Source organism: Panthera pardus, unplaced genomic scaffold (genome assembly GCF_024362965.1).
Source record: "Panthera pardus isolate Hobbes unplaced genomic scaffold, ASM2436296v1 HiC_scaffold_20, whole genome shotgun sequence".
NCBI classification, from domain to species: Eukaryota; Metazoa; Chordata; class Mammalia; order Carnivora; family Felidae; genus Panthera; species Panthera pardus.
Window position 1 is genome coordinate 69,204,031 of NW_026526766.1, and position 21,297 is coordinate 69,225,327.

At 40.3% G+C, this 21,297-nt stretch overlaps 1 pseudogene; it reads left to right on the forward strand.

The window, feature by feature from the left end:
• Positions 1 to 1,287: 1,287 nt before the first annotated feature.
• Positions 1,288 to 21,297, forward strand: part of LOC109269830 (keratin, type II cytoskeletal 8-like) — a 33,881-nt pseudogene continuing 13,871 nt past the window's right edge.

A 21,297-nucleotide genomic window follows, 5' to 3' on the forward strand; every position in this document is an offset into this window, starting at 1 on the left:
CTCCATCTCTGCCTTATTCCGTTAGCCTCACCTCCTTACAGGATTTTCTTCCGAGAGCACTCCCTCGACAAACCACATGCAAAACTATCCCCATCTTACGCTCTACTTCAAGGAAACTGACCCGAGACAGTCTTGGGAATGAGTGGCAATGTGTTTTAACTGAGAAAAAAAGGAAAGGACGTTTCAGGAAGATGGAGTGTCTTCAATAAAAAATTATAAAGCCCCTGATTTGTGTCAGGCACAGCAGTATGGCTGAGAGAAGGATAATACACAATCGAAAACGCTCCCAGCTTCAAGGGGGAAGAAGGGTTCACAGAGTTCTGTCAGAATAGAGGAATTTTGTGAGGAAAGAGGTACTCAGGATTGCACTTGAGAAAGACACCCCTTGTCCTAGCAGGTCCGTGGGAGATGAGTCAGATTGGAAGAGGGAGGGATTAGAGGGAGGCAGGAAGACTGGATATGAGATGGTGTTATCATCCAAATGACTTAATTAGAGTGAGGACACAGACTCGAAGAGAAAAGAGGATAACATTCAGGCAAAAACAAGTAACTAAAAACGTGAAACACTTATTAATATTTTTCAAACTTGAATGTAATCTGTTCCTGATGACTTTCCCTCTCTCCAATGAGTGTTTATTCTAGGGCTCAGGGATGTAAACGACTGCAAATCCAGCTCATCTGGAAGCCCCTGGGTGCAGGGCTGGGTGCTGCTCCCTGTCCTCGAAGTATCCACAGTGTGGTGGACATGAGACCACAGGACAGCTGCCACCAAGCCAGCAATAGCCTTTTCCTTTTAATGTCAGTCCTCCCCAGGCCCCATTTGTAATACTTCTCATGTAATGGACTCTAATTCAATGGGTCATTGATAAATAATGTGATTTGGGCAAGACCAGAGAGTCCTGACAATGCAGTGTTTTTATAAAGGCTGCTGCAGTTTGAAAAGGGGTTCAAACATCCGAAAGACCTGGAATCAAATCCTAGTGCTGCCTCTTGCTGGCTTCTTGCTGTAGGCAAATACTTTAACCTCTTTGGGCTTCATTTTCTCATCTGAAAGTTGAGGACTATAAAAATGTATCTTTAGAAGTATTTGAGAGAATTCAATAGGACAAGAGAAATAATGTGCTTAGGACAATGCCCAGCTCAAAGTAGATGCTCAACAAGTGTTAGTAATTTTATTACTATTTTTTCAGTCCTGCTTTAGTCATTTCCACATGTGGACCAAGGGGAGATGTTGATCTCCAGCCAGCTTCCTCATCTGACCTTTCATCTCCTGATTTGCCAATCACTATGTCACTTGAAGAGCTACTGTCGAAAACAGATGCCATCATGTGCCATGAGAGCTGGTATGTGGTTTCAGTACAATTATTGGCTCAGGAGGCTCAAGTGGCATCTGAAAAATGCATAAGAAATATGTATCCTGGCGCAACACTCTGAGAAGCAAACCTTTGTTCTCTCCGTCACTTTACTCTCAAAGCAAGAGGTGACATCTGTCCATCCTCCACATGCCTGGGATTCCAGAAAGCCGCAGCCAATGGGTGGTGCCCCACGATGGAAGGGCCCAGTGTCTCAGCTGTACCCAGAGGCCAAGAACTTGGGAGAATGGGGCAATCACCTACCCAATCACCCTGAAAGACCTCCTCCAGGTCTGCTGCAAGGAAAGACAGAAACTGAGGAGGCCATTACTGCATCCCCCTACTCCAATCAGGATTCTAAGATATGAAGCCTCAATATCTCTGCTAGTTTAGCTCAAGAAAGTGGGCATATGAAAGCTCAGGGCCATGGGCCATTGTCCTAAATTCCAGAAGGATTGCATTCATTGCCATTAATAGAACAGGTCACACCATGAAGTAATGGGCTGCCCATTGAAGAAAGAATGCAAATACTTTCTGGGATATTACTAAGAATATATGCAATCCCTATCAAAACTCCAATGGCATTTTTCAGAAAGAGAAAAAATAATCCTAAAACTTGTATGGAACCACAAAAGACCCTGAATAGCCAAAGCAATCTTGAAAAAGAACAAAGCTGGAGGCATCATTCTCCCTGATTTCAAGTTATATTATAAAGCTATAGTAATTAGAACAGTAATAGAAACACGACACATAGACACATAAATTAATGGAACAGAATAGAGTCCAGAAATAAATCCATGCATATATGCTCAATTAATTTATGACAGAGGAGCCAAGGACATACAATGGGAAAAGGATAGTCTCTTCAATAAATGGTGTTGGGAAAACTGAAGAGCCACATTTAAAAAAATGAAACTCGATCACTAGCTTACACCATACACAAAAATTAACTCAAAATGGGGGTGCCTGAGTGGCTCAGTTGGTTGAGCATCCAACTTCAGCTCAGGTCATGATCTCGCACTTCGCGAGTTCAAGTCCCGCGTTGGGTTCTGTGCTGACAACTTGGAGCCTGGAGCCTGCTTCGGATTCTGTGTGTGTCTCTCTCTCCGCCCCTCCCCTGATCACACTCCATCTCTTTCTCTCTCAAAAATGAATAAACGTTGAAAAAAAAATTTTTTAATTAACTCAAAATGGATTAAAGACAGGAAACCATAAAACTCCTAGAAGAAAACATGGGTGGTAAGCTCCTTGACATCTGCCTTGGTGATAAGTTTTTGAACCTGAAACCAAAAGCAAAAATCAACAGGTGGGACTATATCGAACTAAAAAGCTTCTCCACAGCAAAAGAAACCATCAACAAAATGAAAAGGCAACTTACTTAATGGAAGAAAATGTCTGCAAATCATATATACATGAAAAGGGGCTAATATATAAAATATATAAAGAACCCATACAACTCAATAGCAAAATAACAAACAACCCAATTTAAAAATGTGCAGAAGATCTGGACACTTTTCCAAAGAAGACATACAGATGGCCAACAGTACATAAAAAGACATGCAACACCATTAATTATCAGGGAAATACAAATCAAAACCAAAAGGAGGTATCATCTCACACCTGTTAGAATGACTATTCTCAAAAAGACAAGAAATGACAAGTGCTGGTGAGGATGTTGAAAAAGGGAAATGTGGTATACTTTTGGTGGAAATGTAAATTGGTGCAGCTACCGTGGAAAGGAATATGGAGGTTCCATAAAAAATTAAAAACAGAACTACCATATGATCTAGCAATTCCACCTCTGGGTATTTATCCAAAGAAAATGAAAACACTAACTCAAAAAAATACCACCATGTTCATTGCATTATGTACAATATCCAAGATATGGAGACAACCTAAGTGTCTATCTGTAAATGAATGCGTAAAGAAGATGCAGTGTATGTGTATATATAGAATATTACTTGGCATAAAAAAGAATGAGATCTTGCCATTTGTGACAACACGGATGGACCCAGAGGCTATTATGCTAAGTGAAATAAGTCAGACAAAGAAAGACAAACACCATATGAGATCACTATATATGTGATCTAAAAAACAAAACAAATTAATAAACAAACTAAAAGAGCAGAAACAGGCCTACAAATACAGAGAACAACCTGATGGTTGCAAGGGGGAGGGCTGGATGGGTAAAACTGGTAAGGGGAGTGGCAGGTATAGGTTTCCAGTTATGGGATGAAGAAGTCACAGGGATGAAAGGTACAGCATAGGGAATGTCGTCAATGGTTTGGATAATAGTGCTGTATGGTGACAGCTACATTTGTGGTGAGCATAGAATAAGGTATAGAATTGTCAAATCACTATGTTGTACACCTGAAACTAATGTAACATTGTGTGTCAGGGAAAAGAAAAGGGAGGGAAAGGCCACATTATGAAGTAGTGAATTACCCATTGAGGGGGTACTCAGTACTTCCTGAAATATCATTGAGAAAAGGATCACATTCTGAGAAAGAATCTCTTTCTTCTCAGCGCACCTGGGTGGCTCAGTCAGTTAAGCGGCTGACTCTTGATTTCGGCTCAGGTCACGATCTCACATGTGTGAATTCAAGCCCCGTGTCAGGCTCCACACTACCAATGCAGAGTCTACTTGGGATTGATTCTCTCTCTCTCTCTCTCTCTCTCTCTCTCTCTCTCTCTGTCCCTCCCCTGCTCATGTGTGCATTCTCTGTCTCAAAATAAATAAATAAAAACTTTTAAAAAAAGAATCTCTTTCTTCTCAAAGAGCTGATGTTTTCTAGCTCCCTAAAGTGTGTGTGGTAAGTCACAAAAGGAATTCTAGAATCACAGTAAGGTGAAGGCTAAATCCTGTATTTCACTGACCACTGTAATTCCAGCCAAATTTTCTTCAATACCCCAGGGCAGGCTAGTTTGAGGCAAACATTTTGATGCAGGGTGGATCGGTGGGAGGAAAAACTCACATTTAGAGAGCAAGCTCACATTCCCAAATGTTTGCTTGTACCTAGGCAAGAGCACCAAAATGGGTACAAGGTGGTGTCACAGGGCAGAAAGAGTATGAGCTGAGACTCAGGGGCCTTTTCCTAGTCTCAGCTCTTACATCAGCACTGGGTAAACTTTGCCTGTTCTAGCCCTTTTTGGACTTAGTTTCTTTCACCATAAAATAAGGCAATTGGACTACATTATTTTTTCCCAAACGTTCTTCATGTGAGCCCGTCATCACTGTTTTCCATATCAACATATGCCACATAGTAATTTTTGTGATATCTACATCATCTGCATTATTTATGTATTTGGCTAAAATTGCCTCACTTCCTTACTTTTGTCTTCCTTGAAATTGATTTTAAAAGAAAACTTGATAGAATTACTGTGAACGGAAACCACTATCACTTGCCAGAACAGAAGGCAGCCATAAAAATAAATACAATGAAAAGAGAACAATGCTTTTAATTATCTCTGGGAAGTGTTGTCTGTTGAGGTCTGGCTGCCTGAGATCTCCCATCTCTGAAGCAGGGAGATTCATAAATTGTAAAGAGGTGTTAAGGACATCCCAGCACCCACTTGAGACTTTCCCTCGACTAATCAAAAAAGATGGAAAGAAACGTAAATGAGAATAAGTTCTCACTTCAGGACTTGATATTAATGTCCTGTCTTTATCACCTAAATGATCTCAATATTCCTGTGGTTTAGGAAACAATTGATAATTTCTAAGGTCTTCTCCCACACTGATATTTCATTAAAGCCCTACTGTAGAGCAAGGATGATCATAATTAGTGGAAAATTTGAGTTACACACTATTCTGAGAGAAATTACTTTCAACATCCAAACAAACACTGTCAGAACACTTTCCAATTAGAAGGACCTTGATTGTATATCAATTAGCAGATAGAAACCATTCATAATTTGCCTGGTCATCATTACTTTCAAATAAACACTTAAATGATTTGGCAATACCTAAAAAGTAATTCAGCCCCTTAAGTAATTTAAACACTACTCCCCCCAAAATCTTGTTTATATTATCAATGTGCTTAATGAAGCATTTTGTCAGGCAGTATGCAAAGATAAATTTAACCAGAGCCTATGTCATCAAATTAACACAACTTCCAAATTAGTAAAGTTCAGATGAATCCTGACATCAGGGAGATTGTTACAAAAACAAAACACCAATGGATGTTTTGGCTGTATTTTCATTAGGATGAATTCATTAAATAGATTCACAGTGCAAAAGTTTCATTATAGGACTCTCCGAGGCACTTACCTCCTTGAAACTTTTTTAATGTGACAATACTAGTCTTATTTGGAGACATATAAAATAAGAGAGGGCAAAGTGCCTCAAATGTCTCTGAATAGTCTTAGAATAATTGATTTGTTTAGCCTCTGGACTTAGATTATTCACTAACCTCAGTTCTTTTCTTTCCTAAAAGCATTTGCCTTTTTGCTTTTGCTAATTCGTTATGTGATCTTGGGCAAGTTCCTTTCCTTTTCTGGAATTAATTTCCAATATTTAAGGAAAAAGGGAGGGGGATATTGGACTAGAGCAGAAGTCAGCAAACTTTTCCTGTAAATGTTCAGATAGTAAATATTTTCAGCTTTCTACACCATATGGTCTCTGTTGCAACTACTCACTCAGCCTTTGTAGCAAGAAAGCAGCCACAGGCAATATGTAAACAAATGAGTGTGGCTGTGTCCCAATATAACTTTATTTACAAAAACAGGTGCTGGACCGGATTTGCCTCACTGGCCTATAGTTTGCCTTTCCTAGACTAGAGGACCTCTAACTTCTAGCCCTGATACTGCCTTTCTCTTAAAGGGAAGGAAGTTGCCCAAGGTCTTTCATTTGACAGAGCCAGGATTAAAACCAAGGTCTCCGGATTTTCAGTTGAAGGATTATTCCTTCATAGCAGACTATCTACCCAACCAAGAAACCTATAGCTAGAAGTCAAAGTATCATGTGCCTTTATGGAGAATGCAAGAATTTACCATTTCAGGCATAATTAGTTTAAAATTACTTTAGCAGGAAGTCATTAGGTTCCACAATTAAGGTGGCATTAACTTTTCCCCAGTCCCCGAAAATTGACCAGATTGGAAGAGAAAACTTCAAGAAGGATGTTGAGGGAACAGATTTCAACATTCATCGAAGTCCCACAGTGAAAACGAAACTATTTCCTCTTCACCCAACACTTGAATAGTATTATATGGTTTATAACAAAGCACTTCCCTATATGTTATTTGATTTCATGTTCACAGTATCTCTGTGAGATGGGACTCATTGCTCAAAAGAAACTGAATCACTGCACTATGGTCACTTAGTAAGTGACAGCAGAGTCCAGAAACAATGGTCTATGCCATAGCCACCATTCATTCATTCATTCATTTAAACAACAAATATTTACCAGGCAATCGATAAGGCAGGAGATAGGCTGTTAAAAGAAACAACATTCTCTTAGCCCTCATGGAGTTCACAGTCCAGTAGGGATAAGAGACAACAAACAGAAAAAGAAACCATTAACTAAGTCATTACAAACAGTGACAGATGCTAAAAAGAAAAACATGGTGAGGTCACAATGGTGCTAAATAGTGGGATCATGATTAGAACTCAGGCTGGGTGATTGCAAAGCCATGCCTACCCTCTCAGTGTCATCCCAGTGGAATATCACAAATCCAGTTCTGCCCTACAGAGAAGGCCTCCCACCCTGCATTGGTCCCTCAGGAGCTGAGGGTCCTGTGGAAATCATAGCTCTGCTCAAAATGAATACAGCAGCCATCTAAGCTACTCAAGGAAGACTCTCAGTCCCAAAAGCTCCAGGCTCTATCTACCCGTCAGGGTCGCCATCTGTCCATCATAGTCTCCACCAGGAGCCCCCAGCCAGTCAGGTTAGCTAAGCACTTCCCAGCCCAGTGTTCCCTTTGTTATCTTCCCATTCTACAGACAAGGACTCTAAGGCTCAGAGAGCTGAAATGGCCAGCTTGGAGATGACACACATGGGAGGTGGTGTGGAGTCCTAATTCAAACACTAATTAGCCTGATTGAAAATCCACAATTTTGGCCTCTCATTAGGTTGCTTCTCCTTAAGAACAGAAAACATTTGGTGTAGGCATTTTAGAGACTTCAAATTTTAATGGATAGGATAGGATAGGATAGGACAGGATAGGACAGGATAAGGGTAGGGGTCGGGGTCAAGGTCAGGGTCAGGGTCAGGTAGAGAAGAACAGAACAGAGTATTTTCCCTCAGATAACACAAAAATTAGGCAAATTGAGAAGCTGTAGTTTAATAAATTATACTATTTTTCCCCCTTTTCCGCTTCACTTTCTAACCTTTCGTTCCATCCACCTATCCATAAAGGTGCTCTTGTGGACCTCCCTAGAGATGCTTAAAGACTTAACTGAATACCATTTCAGTCATTTGCAGACTCTCAAAAGAAATTCTATTAGAACCACTATTTATTGAATACCACTATAAGCTAGGCATTATGCAAGGTATTTTCCTAATATTGTCTCATTTAATCTTTGCGAAAACTCTACTAGGTGGGCAACATCAGTCCTATTGTAGACAAGGAAACTGAGGCCCAGAAAATTAGGTTCCCACAGACACAGAGAAAAGGCCAGAACCGGGATTAGACCCTGGACCTAACTCTAAAGCTGTCAGGCTGCCTCTCAAGAAATGAAAGTGGATTACTTCACAGGGAGTGGCTGTAACCTGGTCCTTACCCAGGTGCCCCTCCGGAACAGCATCTGGTGATCCACCTGGGAAAGCTGTGCACCAGTGCCACTCAAAGTGTGCCCCACCCCCAACCACAAGCAGCATCACCTGGGGGCTGGGTAGAAATCACATTCTCAGGCCCCACCTAGGCCTACTGAATCAGAATATGTGGGGACAGGGCCCAGGACTTTGTGTTGGCAAGCGCTCCCGAGTGATTCGAGCACCCATCAAAAACTGAGAACTTTTGCCATATATGGCATCTCTGTACCACCAGTGGCAACTAGCACTGTTAGCCAGCCACAGATTGAAAAGATTAGACATGGAAAAGGGATGCATCTCCCTCCAAGGATGCAAGTCCCTAGTGGAATGGGGAACTGAACCCAGAAAGCCTCACTCAAGGTTCTGTTCCCACACTTAGGAACCCATCCATCCTCTGCAGTGAGAAAGAAATGAGGCTGAAACAAACAGGCAAATTAGAATGTTGTATGGCGAAGCCAGTCCCGCCCTAGGAAACTTTGGGCCCTATTTTGCTTGCCCTCACTGCACCCTGAGCTCACCAGGGGAATTCTATGTCTGGTCAATTAGAGAATCTAAACCTCCCAACAAACCAGGGCTTGCTTTTCTCTCTGTGGTTCCTTATTGTTCGTTTGCGTGCTTTCTCACAGTAGATACTGGAAACAAAAGTACTCTTCTCAGTTTCCATCTTGGCAGTCCTTTGGCTTTTGAGTTTGTTGATTGCCTTGGGACTGATGCTACAAAGTATGGATTACAGATGCTTGAAGAATATTTATTAACTCCAAGGGAGGAAAAAAGTTGTGAAATAAAGTAGTTATTTCAATCCATTTTTACTGCTAATAATGTCTTGCCTCATTTTTCTTAAATCCACCTTAAATGTGTGGTCAAAAATTATCTGACTTCACTTCATTTTGGAAACATCTTAACGTTGGAAAGCGATGGCCCATAATCGCAGCACGTTAACATAATTATTTTCATTTTTGCCCATTCCATTTCAGGCCTTGTTTTCATATTCATATACAATTTTGCATGGTGGTAATTACACAGTAGAAGTGATATTTAAGTCTTGTTTTTCTCCTGGTTAAAGTTTCAGCATATGTGAGTTTATGTATTATCTTCATGAGGATCATTTTAAATTTCTGGACAATGGACTCATGAGTTGGCAGGCCACTTCAGCATGCCACAATGAGTCAGGAAGTATTTATTGCATTCCTACTGTGTGCCAGCTGTAATTCCAGGTCCCCAGGAATCTACCAGTGAACAAGATAAGGTCCCTGCTCTCAAGACCGCAGCAGCACACAACTCCAGGGGATGTCACTTATACCCCTGTGTATTTGAGTGACATCCCCAAAGTGCAGTGCACAGCCTGTATGGGTCACAGTGGGGAGCTGCTTCCTTGGGGCAGATTCCTTTATCCCTTTAGGGGGTAGGTGAATGGAACTAAGGGCCAGGAGCAGGCTTAGGAATATACATATCTTCACTGCTAGTTGCTATATATTACCAAACTGTTCTCCTAAGACACTGTGCTGATTTTCACTGCTACTGGTAAACAAAAAATGTGTTGTTTTCAACAGAAACTCATCAGCATTGTCAACTTTTTGTTTTTCAAAAATTTACCAATTGAGTTAGTTCACAATCACCCCTGAAGAGAAACTATGAATTTAAATATTCATGCTCCCTGGTGATTATATTCTTACCTTCAGATGCTTACTTTAGTACCTAAGATGACCCTGTCAGATGATGAAGGCCTAAGTTAAAATGGGACATTGATACGTACGAACACTCTTCCTAGAGTTAAAGGCAGAAGAAGGCTTTTTCACTGACTTTAAGTGTTCTCTGTGGGTTAACCCTTGTGTTGAACGTGAGAAGGAAGGCGAAAGCATGGACAGCCTCCTCTAACAATCCTGACCATCTCCTTCACTCTGAGACACAGCATACTTCTCCTCAGGAGCTGGCTCTCTCCTCCCCCATCACTGGCTCCTCCATGACCTTCTCCATGCCCTCAGGAGCCTCTACCCAGCCCAGACACCTCCTCTTTGGCCAGGTCTTCCCTGACCCCTGTCTGGAAGACAGGGCTGGATGCTCCCCACACCTCCCTCCTTGCTGGGGAAGGCTTCAACTGAAGCTCTTTGCTCAAGGTATAGTCAACTTACCGTCTCAGCTGGGTCTTCTCCATCAGACCACGGAGGCTAGGACCTGTCCTTGGCCTCCAAGTGTCCCCAGAAGTGATATATACCTGGCTCACGATGGATGCTCAACAGATGTCTGCATGGCCCAATGAAGCAAAAGGGTCAGAAAGAGGATAAATATTCTGGCAGATTGAAAACAGAAGAAGCCATGGCTACCAGTTTGACACTATCCTTGGCAATCTGGCCCTTCAGGAATTCCCAGTGAACTCATGATTCTCACTTCCCTTCTTTCAGAAGCTCAGGGACATCAGCAATTAGTAGGTCTTGTTTATTTTCCCCCACATAAGCCCAATCACTCTTTTCTTTTTATGTCCAGTTATCCCTAACTCAGACTCTGTTGCTGCTCACTTAAGTTCTTCAAGTTCTCACATTATCCTGCCTCAGTTTTTTAACTCTACCTAATCCCCCGATTCAGGATAGAAAAGGATTTTTCACTGCCTTTGGGCTTCAAAATGAAATAAATAAAAATAGTCTCATATTCCATGGACACCTTATAGTAATCCCCCCTTCTCAATCCTCAAACCAACCCTGGGCAGTGGGTGGTTTTACAATCTCATTTCACAGGAAGGGAAGTGAGCCTCAAAGAGGTTAAGCTACCTGCCTGAACTCACTCAGCCAGTAAACAGCAGGCAGGATTTAAACCCCACACAGGCTCTGTTCCGAGTTGTGGGTTCTTTCCTCTATACTCCCACTGCAGTCAACCCCAAATGCCTCACATGTGTCAGAAAACTGAGCTCTTTTCCTGGGTTGGCCCCTTACTTCCATGAGAATACTCATAACCATTGCCTTCACATGGCATGTTGCCCTGCTTAGCAAATGGAAGTAAATGTTGATGTTGTCCCAACGTCACAGGACTATAAAAAGGAGAATCACGGGCCTCAAAGCCAAGCAGGGGAGCTAGAGTGTTTGATGTATTCTTGTGTTGCTCATCAGAACAGCTTGTTCCAAGGCATAACGTCTACTTTGAGAAAGCCCCAACATGGCTCCAAGGGTTAGGTTGCTACAACACCCATAAATCACAGTGACATTCAGATTTACAACATCTCTGCCTGCTCTTCATAACCAGAATTCACACACCCCAGGTGAGTTGGAGAGCTGTGCTTGTGAGCATGTCATCTAGACTTGAAAGTGGAAAAATGTCAGCATTGGAAGTATATTAGAAAATACTCAGCCCAATCCTCATGTTTTACCCGGGAAGAAACTAAAGCCTAAAGTCCTAACTCTACTCTGACCCTCAATCTCCTTTTCTGAGGGCAGCTTAGACTCACTCCTCCATGAAGGCTCTTCCTAACCCACTATCTCTGTGGTCAACAGGCTCCATTGAGGCTCAAACCCCGTTCTTTTGACTGGAAGTGCACTGCTAAAGCTCAAGGAGCACAGCCAGAGACAATAAACAAAAATGGAGCTGAGACGCTTCTTCTAAAGGCAGGAAAGAGGAGCCACAGCACAGTTGGGGCCACAGGTGGGCATCTTTGATGGCATAAAAGATAATGGAAAAAGGCCAATTTCACTTCCCTTCCCATAAACAGTCCAAACTATCAGACCAAGACACAAGGCATTGGTCAAGGGTATTAAGTCTACGCAGAACAAAATGAAGGCTACACTTTGGATAGCCAGCTAACAAGGCTGGTCCCTCACATGGAAATGAGCAAAACACAAAAAGGATTCAACATTTTACTAGCTAGCACCACTATCTTAATGTAATGACAATAATTTGAATAGGAAAGGAACACAGGAGCAGGCATTCATCAACTCTTAAATAATAAACGTAAAGTTACAGAAGTTGAAATGCAGAAGTTGAATTACTACTGGCTTTGAATAGGAAGAGAGCCAAAAAAAAATTAATCATGGAGCTCACACGCCTCCTAGTGGCATTTCTAGGGATTACTGCCAGGGAAGGCTTCCTCTTCATCCACTTGGAGCCATCGGCCAGGAGTCACTGTGACATGGTCACTGGATATCAGTTGAGAGCCTTCCACATTCCGGGCTCTGGGATATGTGCCTTCATATATCTAGTCTCACTGATGCTCACACCAGATGACGATCACTAGGTTCATTTTATAGACAATGAAGAAGCTCAAAAAGTTTAAATCACTTGTCCAAAGTTACCAAGCTAGTAAGGATTCCAACTAAGATCTGGGGAATTCCCAGTACAGAACTCCTTCCTCAACATCACACTGAGTACAAAGTGTTGAGGACACAGAGATGAATAAGATCCAGCCCCTGCTGGGCTGTTTGATCTTACTGTGTTCCCATATTTTAACTAGGCAGGCCGGCTCGTATTAAATAATCAGACACAAAGTCCTAAGTGCAGTTCGCACAGAGGCAGGAACTGAGTGAGGGCAGTCAATGTGCTCAGGGAGCCCAGCCCTCCCCTACTCCAGGGCGTCCCAGATGAGAAACCAGGTGGAGCAGGGAGCTGGTGCATGAACTTCTCTGCTTATTAATGTTCATGGCTTGAAGAACAGCCTCCCTTCAGTCTGACATCTGGGTAAGAAACGAGGCCCTGGGCTGAGTAACTGTAAAAACAGACATCATTAACCAGCCTCAACCTTCAAACGCTCCAAGTCAAGGCAGAGTCAAAAGAGAGTTAACAAGGCTTCCAATTTGTCTTTTACAGGGTTTGACATGTCAAGTCAAGGAAGATAGGAACCCTGTGGGAACTTGGTGCAGAGAAAGTCAGGCTATTATTTCGGCTTGTTGATAAGAGTGACAGGTTAAGAAATGACCATGGCCAAAGAAGACCTGGGCATCTATTTTCGCAAGGTACCAGAGTGCCATTTTCTGCCTGGCAGTAGTAGCAAACCATCCCACAAGAGAGAAAAACAGTCACAGATTTCTTCAGGTGCTAGCTAGCCTTCCCTCACACATACATTACTTACACTGGGGATGGGGGAAGTTCTTCTTTTGTTGATGCTTATAAATACATTTTATAGAAATAACATCATACTTTGGACACTATTTTGCGAGTTTTTTTTTTTTAACCTATGTTGCAAATAATTTCTCATATTACTTAAATATCCCTCTCCCTCATTTTCTGGTAATTGCCGAGAGTTCCAATTTGTAGATATAATTAATCTTAAAGTATATAATTATTTCTAAGTAGAAAAATAAATTCATGTGGCTTCAAATTTTTATTACAAAAATGTTTTGTAAAAATCCCTAAAGCTATTAAGTCTTTGCTACATTTTCATTCTCTACATTTAAATCTATGTGTGATTCTTTTTTCCAAATATTTAGCCATGTAAGATAGAGGTGTCAGATCTGGGTTCAAATCTCAACTCTGCAATGTAGAAACTGGGGACTTCGGGCTGGGCAGTGACTGCACTTTAAAGCATCTGACTCATTCCCTTGTCTGTAATGAGTAATGATAGTGCATGCCTTCTGCAGCAAGATATAAATAAATAATGGATAATGCTCAATAAATGTTAGCTATTTGTACTTTTCCCTAATTAATTCAAAATACTACCTTTATCCCACTCCAGCTCTGTATACCTACTTGTGTTTTTTTCTGAGGTTTCTATTCTGTTCCATTTCTCTGATTACTTTTGCACCTGTATTATACTGTTTTAGTTACTTTATAATTGGTTTCAATAAAGCTGGGGTATGCCTCTCCTTGGTATTCTTCTTTTTCATATGTTTCTGAGCTTTTCTCACATTATTCTCCCAACGTATTTGAGAACCATTTTTGCCAAGTTCAAAAGGCAGCTTTTATTCTGTAATCACAATTAAAGTTATGGCCCTCTTTTTAACAGAAAATCCTCAAATCAAGTAATCAGAGACTATCTCATTTACTCCATTCTTTCATGCCTCTCTATAACATGTTATAGTTTTTTCACACAAGCCCTGCATATTTCTCAGATTTATTCCTTTTTTAAAACCTTTTTCTATTGCTATTGTGTTTGGGACCTGGACCTTCATGCCATTATATTTTCTAGCTCTTTTTGCTGGTGTTCATCCATTCATATATGCACTCAAAAATATCCATGAAACTCTTACTAAGAGCCAGGCACTGGATGAAGGGCTTAGGATACATTTGTGAATTAAACACTCACACTCTCTCTCTCTCTCTCCCTCCCTCTCTCATACACACACACACACACACACACACACACACACACACACACACACCTGCCTTGTGAAGCTTACATTCTAGTGTCAGGGAGACAGAAAATAAAAACAAACATGATCAACGTGGGTAATATATTTTAGGACATTAAGTACTATAAGGGGGAGAAAAGGCAGAGTAAGAGGAATCAGTTGTTTTGGGTAGAACACAATTCTAACTTGGGTGGTTACAGTAAGCTTCATTGATGTGTCTGTGAGAGAAGATGCAAAGCAAGTGAGGTAGAGCTACCCAGGGCAGTGTTCTAAACAGAAGTTGCAGCCAGTGCAAAGGCCCTGAGTGGTGTGCATGGCCAGCATGGAAAAGCAAGGAAACAATGTAAATAGCAAAGCCAGAGATTTTTATATAGTGCTTTGAGGATATGACTCAGTACCCACACCATCAGTGAAATCTTGGAAAAGGCAGCACGCACAAAGACATACTTTGGCCTCAACAGTCTTAGTTTCTTAGGAAGCACCACCATCCACACCTGGATTAAATCTTAATGACTCTGAACCAAAGACCCCTCTCTCTTAGCCCTCGAACCCAACATTGCTCAGTGTGGATGCCATTGGTGTTTGGGGCCGAACAATGCTCCATTGTGCAGGACTACTCATGTACTGCGTACTGTGGGACAATTAGAATCCCTATGCCCTGCCTGTTAAATGCCCACAACACCCACAATTGTCATTGTGACAATCAGTGTAACCCCAAACATTTTCCAAATACCTCCCAGCTGAGAACCCCATGTGGTCCTAGTCAGGAACCATTATCTTAGGCAAATCTTGGTATCACAGTTTTGCTGACTTATTCATGAAAAGGCATACCATGTTGGTGACTCAATGGGGAGCCCAGTGCTTCATGTACCAGCCACGTTTGCAGGAAAACTGACGTGATGCTTTGAAAAATGATGTTTAGAGTAGTGAAGAAACTTGTTGAAGGTGACACAGCTGGTAAGTGAAAGAATCGAGACATAAGCCCAGATCTTCTGGCTCCTTTTACACACATATAGCTAAACTGTCAGCAATTCTATATTCACTCAGCTTATTTCATACTCCATAAAACCTTTTCACATAAAGAGGGAGACAAAGGGTAAAAATAGACCTAATCCTATGTAATTTAACATTATTAATAATACAGCATTAATAACAGCTAATGGTTATTAAGGGTGTAATGCCAGGTACTGTGCTAACCAGCTTCCCTGTACTTCTTACTTACACTTCTACATTATAGTATAGTTATAGCCACTCTTTCAAAATTTAGGGAAATAAGCTTAGAAAAGTAACTTTCTGTCACTCAGAAAGGCAGAGGTGGGGTTTGATATCCACAGCTAAACCCTTAACTATGAGACTACACACATTCAAATACTCATGCTTCCTTAATGTTTCTACAGAAGCAATTAATAAATTGTACAGGAATACTATATTATGTTATATATTATATATTATATTATGTTCTAATAGGCTTTCTTAAGAAATTCCAATCCAAAGTCTCTTTTTAAAAAGTTTTCTCTACAACAAATCAACCAGTCCAAACAACAGAAAACCAGAGTAGTGTCTAAAAGCTAATTTACTGGGGTGCCTGGGTAGCTCAGTCAGTTAAGCATCCAACTCAGCTCAGGTCATGATCTCACGGTTCATAGGTGTGAGCCCCACATAAGGCTCCGTGCTGACAGCTCAGAGCCTGGAGCCTGCTTTGGATTCTGTGTCTCCCTCTCTCTCTGCCCCTCCCCTACTTGCACTCTCTTTCTCTCAAAAATAAACTTTAACAAAGTTTTAAAAAATAAAAATAAAAGCTAAATTATCCACTAATTATCATTAGGAAAGTGTGTGGTTGAATTTATGAGCACTTGAGAGTCAATGGTTGCCTTTTGCTAACTTTTAGGTTATAAGTTATTTTTAAAAGCAAATCAAACTTAAAGCTTTTTATATGTCAAGCCATAGAGGTTTCACAGATGTCAAGTGGGTTTTGATGAACACTGCGGATGAGCTGTACTATGAATCAGTGCCATATGCTTTACACTTCCCTAGAAACACTGTACATCTGGATCTTAACAACAAGGGACAATGGCTTGCCAATATCCATCACTTTTTGCCAAACTGACAATATTTGAAAAAATCTTAAACCACACTAAAAGAGATCGGAATTCACCGTTTTCTACTAAGCCATTCAAGACACTTAACAGCTGGACTAAATCATAAAATATAAAATGTTCAAGTGAAAAAGTCACAGGAGAAACAGTTTGGGAGTTATTAAGTGCCAAAGGGACTTGAAAGATCACTTGGTCCAATCTTATCTCAACATTTTATGCATAAGGGAAATTATTTTTTAAATGCTTATGTGATTATTGTTTTTTTTAAATGATTACATAACTTGTTAGCAGCAAAACTGAGATTGCTTAATATGTTTATCTGTTTGTTCATGTATTTGTAATTTTAACCCCCAAAACATTCCCAAAAAAATAGGATTAAAACATAAAGATAACATTTGGTAAAGAGAGAGAGGGAAATAAATGTATCAAAAGCCATAGCTAACAGGGTTAAGAGTTACTATAATAAAACATTACATTTAGGGGTGCCTGGGTGGCTCAGTAGGTTGAGCTTCCAACTCTTGATTTCAGCTCAGGTCATAAACTCACAGTCATGGGATTGAGCCCCATATTGGGTTCCACACTAGGCACGGAGCCTGCTTGGGATTCTCTCTCTCCCTCCCTCTCTCTGTCCCTCCCCTGCTTGCACACGCACACTTTCTCTCTCTCTCTCTCAAATAAATAAATAAATAAATAACCATTACATTTAACTTCAGCTATTTATACCATCCAAAGCCAAAAAAAAAGAGGTTATTGATTCTTACTGCCTTATAAAGAAGACTGATTGATTACCCTTTTCAGGCAAAATAAGCATCTTCCTATCTTCCTGATACTAATTTCTGGAAGGAATTTATCATTTGACACTTCATATGAGGGACACTGAAAATCATTCCTAATAGCATTCTCCACATTGATTCTACTAAAGATATACAGATCTCTTCCAATGATCACTTTTCATATTGACCATGAATGAAAGTCAAGGGCATGACATTAAACTATTACTTGCTGATGCTTTTTCCTTGCAGGTGGCTGAGTTAATGCAATCCAGGTATGCATGTTGATGCTGATTGGCCTTTACTGCTACGATGATAGAGCTTAGAGCACAGAGATGAATGGAAGAAATGTCATTCATATTTACTTCCTCAAACTGCAACAGCCCTGGCCTAGTGCTATACAAGGACTGGATCAGTTTTCACTGAGATACACTCCGTGAAGTGAGACCCAAAAGTGTAGTGACTCCTTTACTGGTTGACAAGATTTGTACCTTTTGGTGGCTATGTTTAACAAAATGTGAACATGAAAGTGACAAAAGATTTTGAAAACTCCTGACACTGTGGTACTAATGTTCAGTAATCATCCCTAGTGAATCCAGCCTCCCTTAGGCAGTTCCCCTCCCATTCTGACTCCAGGCTCGGCCATGTAACTTGCTTTGACCAATGAGATTTGTCCTCAGGTCACCATATGCAGAAGCCCAGGCTAACTTACTGGGGAATGAGAGTCCATATGGAGAAGAGCTGTCCCAGCTGAACAACCGGTTTGCCAGCCACCGGACACATGAGTGACGTCATCCTACACCACTCAGCTCCAGCCAACTGGTCAGAACAGCTGACTACAGTCAACCACCAATTCATTAACAATAATAAAATGGTTGCTGTTGTTTTAAGCCATTAAGTTTTGGGGTGGTATTTCTACAGCAATGTAAACTGAAGCAAACACCCATTACAAGCAAATTCTGAGAGAGATTTGAAAATATACTGGTCATCTTAATCTCTAGGTTGAGCGGTCCTATTCCCCCAGTTTACAAGTGAATGATATGTCCCCATAATGTGTGGAAGTGCTGTACAGAACTCAAATGCATTATCCCATGGAAACTCTGACCTAGATGATGATGGAGTTCTTAGGCTGGTCCAAAAAGGTATATTTAACCAATATGAGATATTGTTTAAGAAATACATTAAGGTATAAAAATATTTAAGTAATTCTTATAATTAAAGTAGAAAGTGCAATTGAACAAGCAAATCTAAAACATGAATAATGGTGTTTGACAAAAATAAGGTCATTTTCAGATGTTTTCGTAATTACTTAAGCCAGTGGTTTCTGTGGTAAGCAGGATCCTATGTGGCTGTCAGTGATCCCCCACATCCTGGTATTCATGTCATTGTGGAATCCATTCCCTCTGTAGCATTGGCTGGACCTAGTGACTTGCTTCTAATGAATAGAATATGGCAAAGTGAGGGCACGTCACTTCCATGATTAGGTTGCAAAAGACTGATTTCCATCTTGCTGGTCTCTATTGCCTTCTCAACTCGCACACTTTGATGAAGCAAGCCGCCATATTAGAAAGGCTCACGTGACAAGGCAATGAGGGTGGTCTTTGCCTAATAGCCATAAAAAACTGAAGCTCTCAATCCAACAGCCTATGAGAGATTGAATTCTGCCAAAAACAATGTGAGTGATCTTAAAAGCAAAGCCTTCCTCAATAGACTGATGAAATGAGATCACAGCCCCAGATAACACCTTGAGAGCAGTCTTTTGAGAGATCCTAAAGCAGGGGGCTAGGTAATCCATCCTTAAAAAGTATATTACTTTAATCTGCTAAATTTTAAATGTAAGGTAATTTGTTACAGAGCAATAGATTACACAGTTTGGCCTCCAAACCTGTATAAACATCAGAATCACATGGGGAGTTTTTGTGGGTTTTAGTCATAATTGAATTTTAAAATGTTATTTGTTTTTTTAAATTTTCTAAGTAAAAACATCCTAATTATTTAATTTTTTTTTCCTAAAAAACCCACTTTCCTCTCCAAAAATAACCACTCTTACCAATTTGGAGTATATCCTTCCACATTTTTTAATGTAATTACATATTATATAATAGTATCGTACCATACACATTGTTCACCATCTTGTGCTTTTCACATAACACTGTCTTAGATACCTTTCCATGTTGGCAAACATAGATCTATCACATTTATTTTTAACTTCTTCAGAGTATTCCATAAAATGAATGAACCATTAATTCATTTAATCATTTCCCTACCAAGAAACACTTGTGGTTTTTTATTATAAATAATGCTTTAGTAAATATTCTCAAACATGCCTCTTTGTTCATACATCCAAATAAAGGATAAACACATTTTTTATTCTAACAGATTTGGCCAAAATGTTCTCCAAAAGGGCTGCATCAATAATCACTTATTGATGCAAAACATTAGTACATAATATTATATAATTACCATTAACATAATAGTATATAATAATATAAATTTCCCTTCACCTTTATCAATAATAGATATTATAAGTATTTGTTATTCTTGTCAATCTGATGGATGAAAAATGTTATTTCACCTTTAATCATGTTTTATTACAATCTAGTAACACTAAAGCAAAAGCATATGGATTTCATTTTCCCACACACAAATGAATCATGACCATAAGTATATTATACATGCCTCTAGGACTTAGGGAGTTTTTTATATTTATGGATAAAATAAAAAGAGAGATTTTTTTTCTGGGGTAACTGACATGTGTTAGAAGATACAGAAGAAGGAAAAGGATTATTTTTAAAAATGGGTACAGGGGTGCCTGGATGGCTCAGTTGGTTAAGCATCTGACTTCAGCTCAGGTCATGATCTCATGGTTCGTGAGTTCAAGCCCCACATCAGGCTCTGTGCTGACAGCTCAGAGCCTGGGGCCTGCTTCAGATTCTGTGTCTCCCTCTCTCTGCCTCTCATCCTCTCACACTCGCTCGCTCTCTCGCTCTCTCTCAAAAGTAAATAAACATTAAAAAAAATTTTTTAATTAAAAATGGGTACAGAAGTAAACCATGGACACTAGGAGGAGAATGAGGTATTTGGCTAGGGGGGCAAATGAGGTGAAGGCGCAATGACAACCCACCAAGTGTTAAGAGTCAAACCGGTCAGCTTGGGAGGAGGACGGTGTTGGCCTGGGAAAGATATTTGTTAACTCAGGTGTTTAAAACTGTGGACTTTGAAAATGCCTATATTTGTTTCTTGGGTCTATACTTGTCTGTATCAGTGATCCTTGAACTGATTCCTCTGAAGAAACTATGTGCTCAACTAAAGCCTAGCAAGAGCAACTTTTTTTTTTGATCATCTGAAGGAAGGATGAAATATAGTATTTCTAATATCACAGCAGTTCTTCAAGGTACCTGCTATTCTCCTCAATTTACAGATGGGGCAACTGAGATTCAGTAACTTCGTCCAATTTTACAGTCAATAACTAGCAGAGCAAACGCATGAACCCAAGGATGTCTGGTACCAACACCCTCATTTTTTCCACCAGGCTCTGCTGTCTCCAGTCAGAAAAACGTGGCCCTGATGCTGGTGTTTCTTCATTCATGCCATTATCGTGGGAATACCATTGGATTTCCCTCTCTTTGGAAGAAAGAGGTAAATCAGATCATATATGGGGTTTCTTCCAAATCTAACATTATTTGACTCATTTACTATCTCCTGGATTACAACGTTGAATTAGGACTGTATAGAGAGAAAGCTTTCATCTGGAGACTAATTTTGTACCACAAATGTGCCTTTTACAGATACAGTTCCAGAAAGATATTTCTTGCTGCTAAAGGAGAAGGAAATCCTAAGTTTGGGTATGGGAATCGGAGCAGGACACAGAGGCAGCTCCAAGAGACTGTTCCAGGAAGCAGGAAGTTTTTAGAAGACTCTGACATTCAGTATAATGAAACATGGTTTGGTCAAGCTTACATAAGAGAAAAAGAAGAGGAGAAGGGAAGAACAAAAGAGCTTTTTTTTTTTTTTTTTGAAACTCTGATGAAAACTCACTTAATTACATTCATTTTGATAAA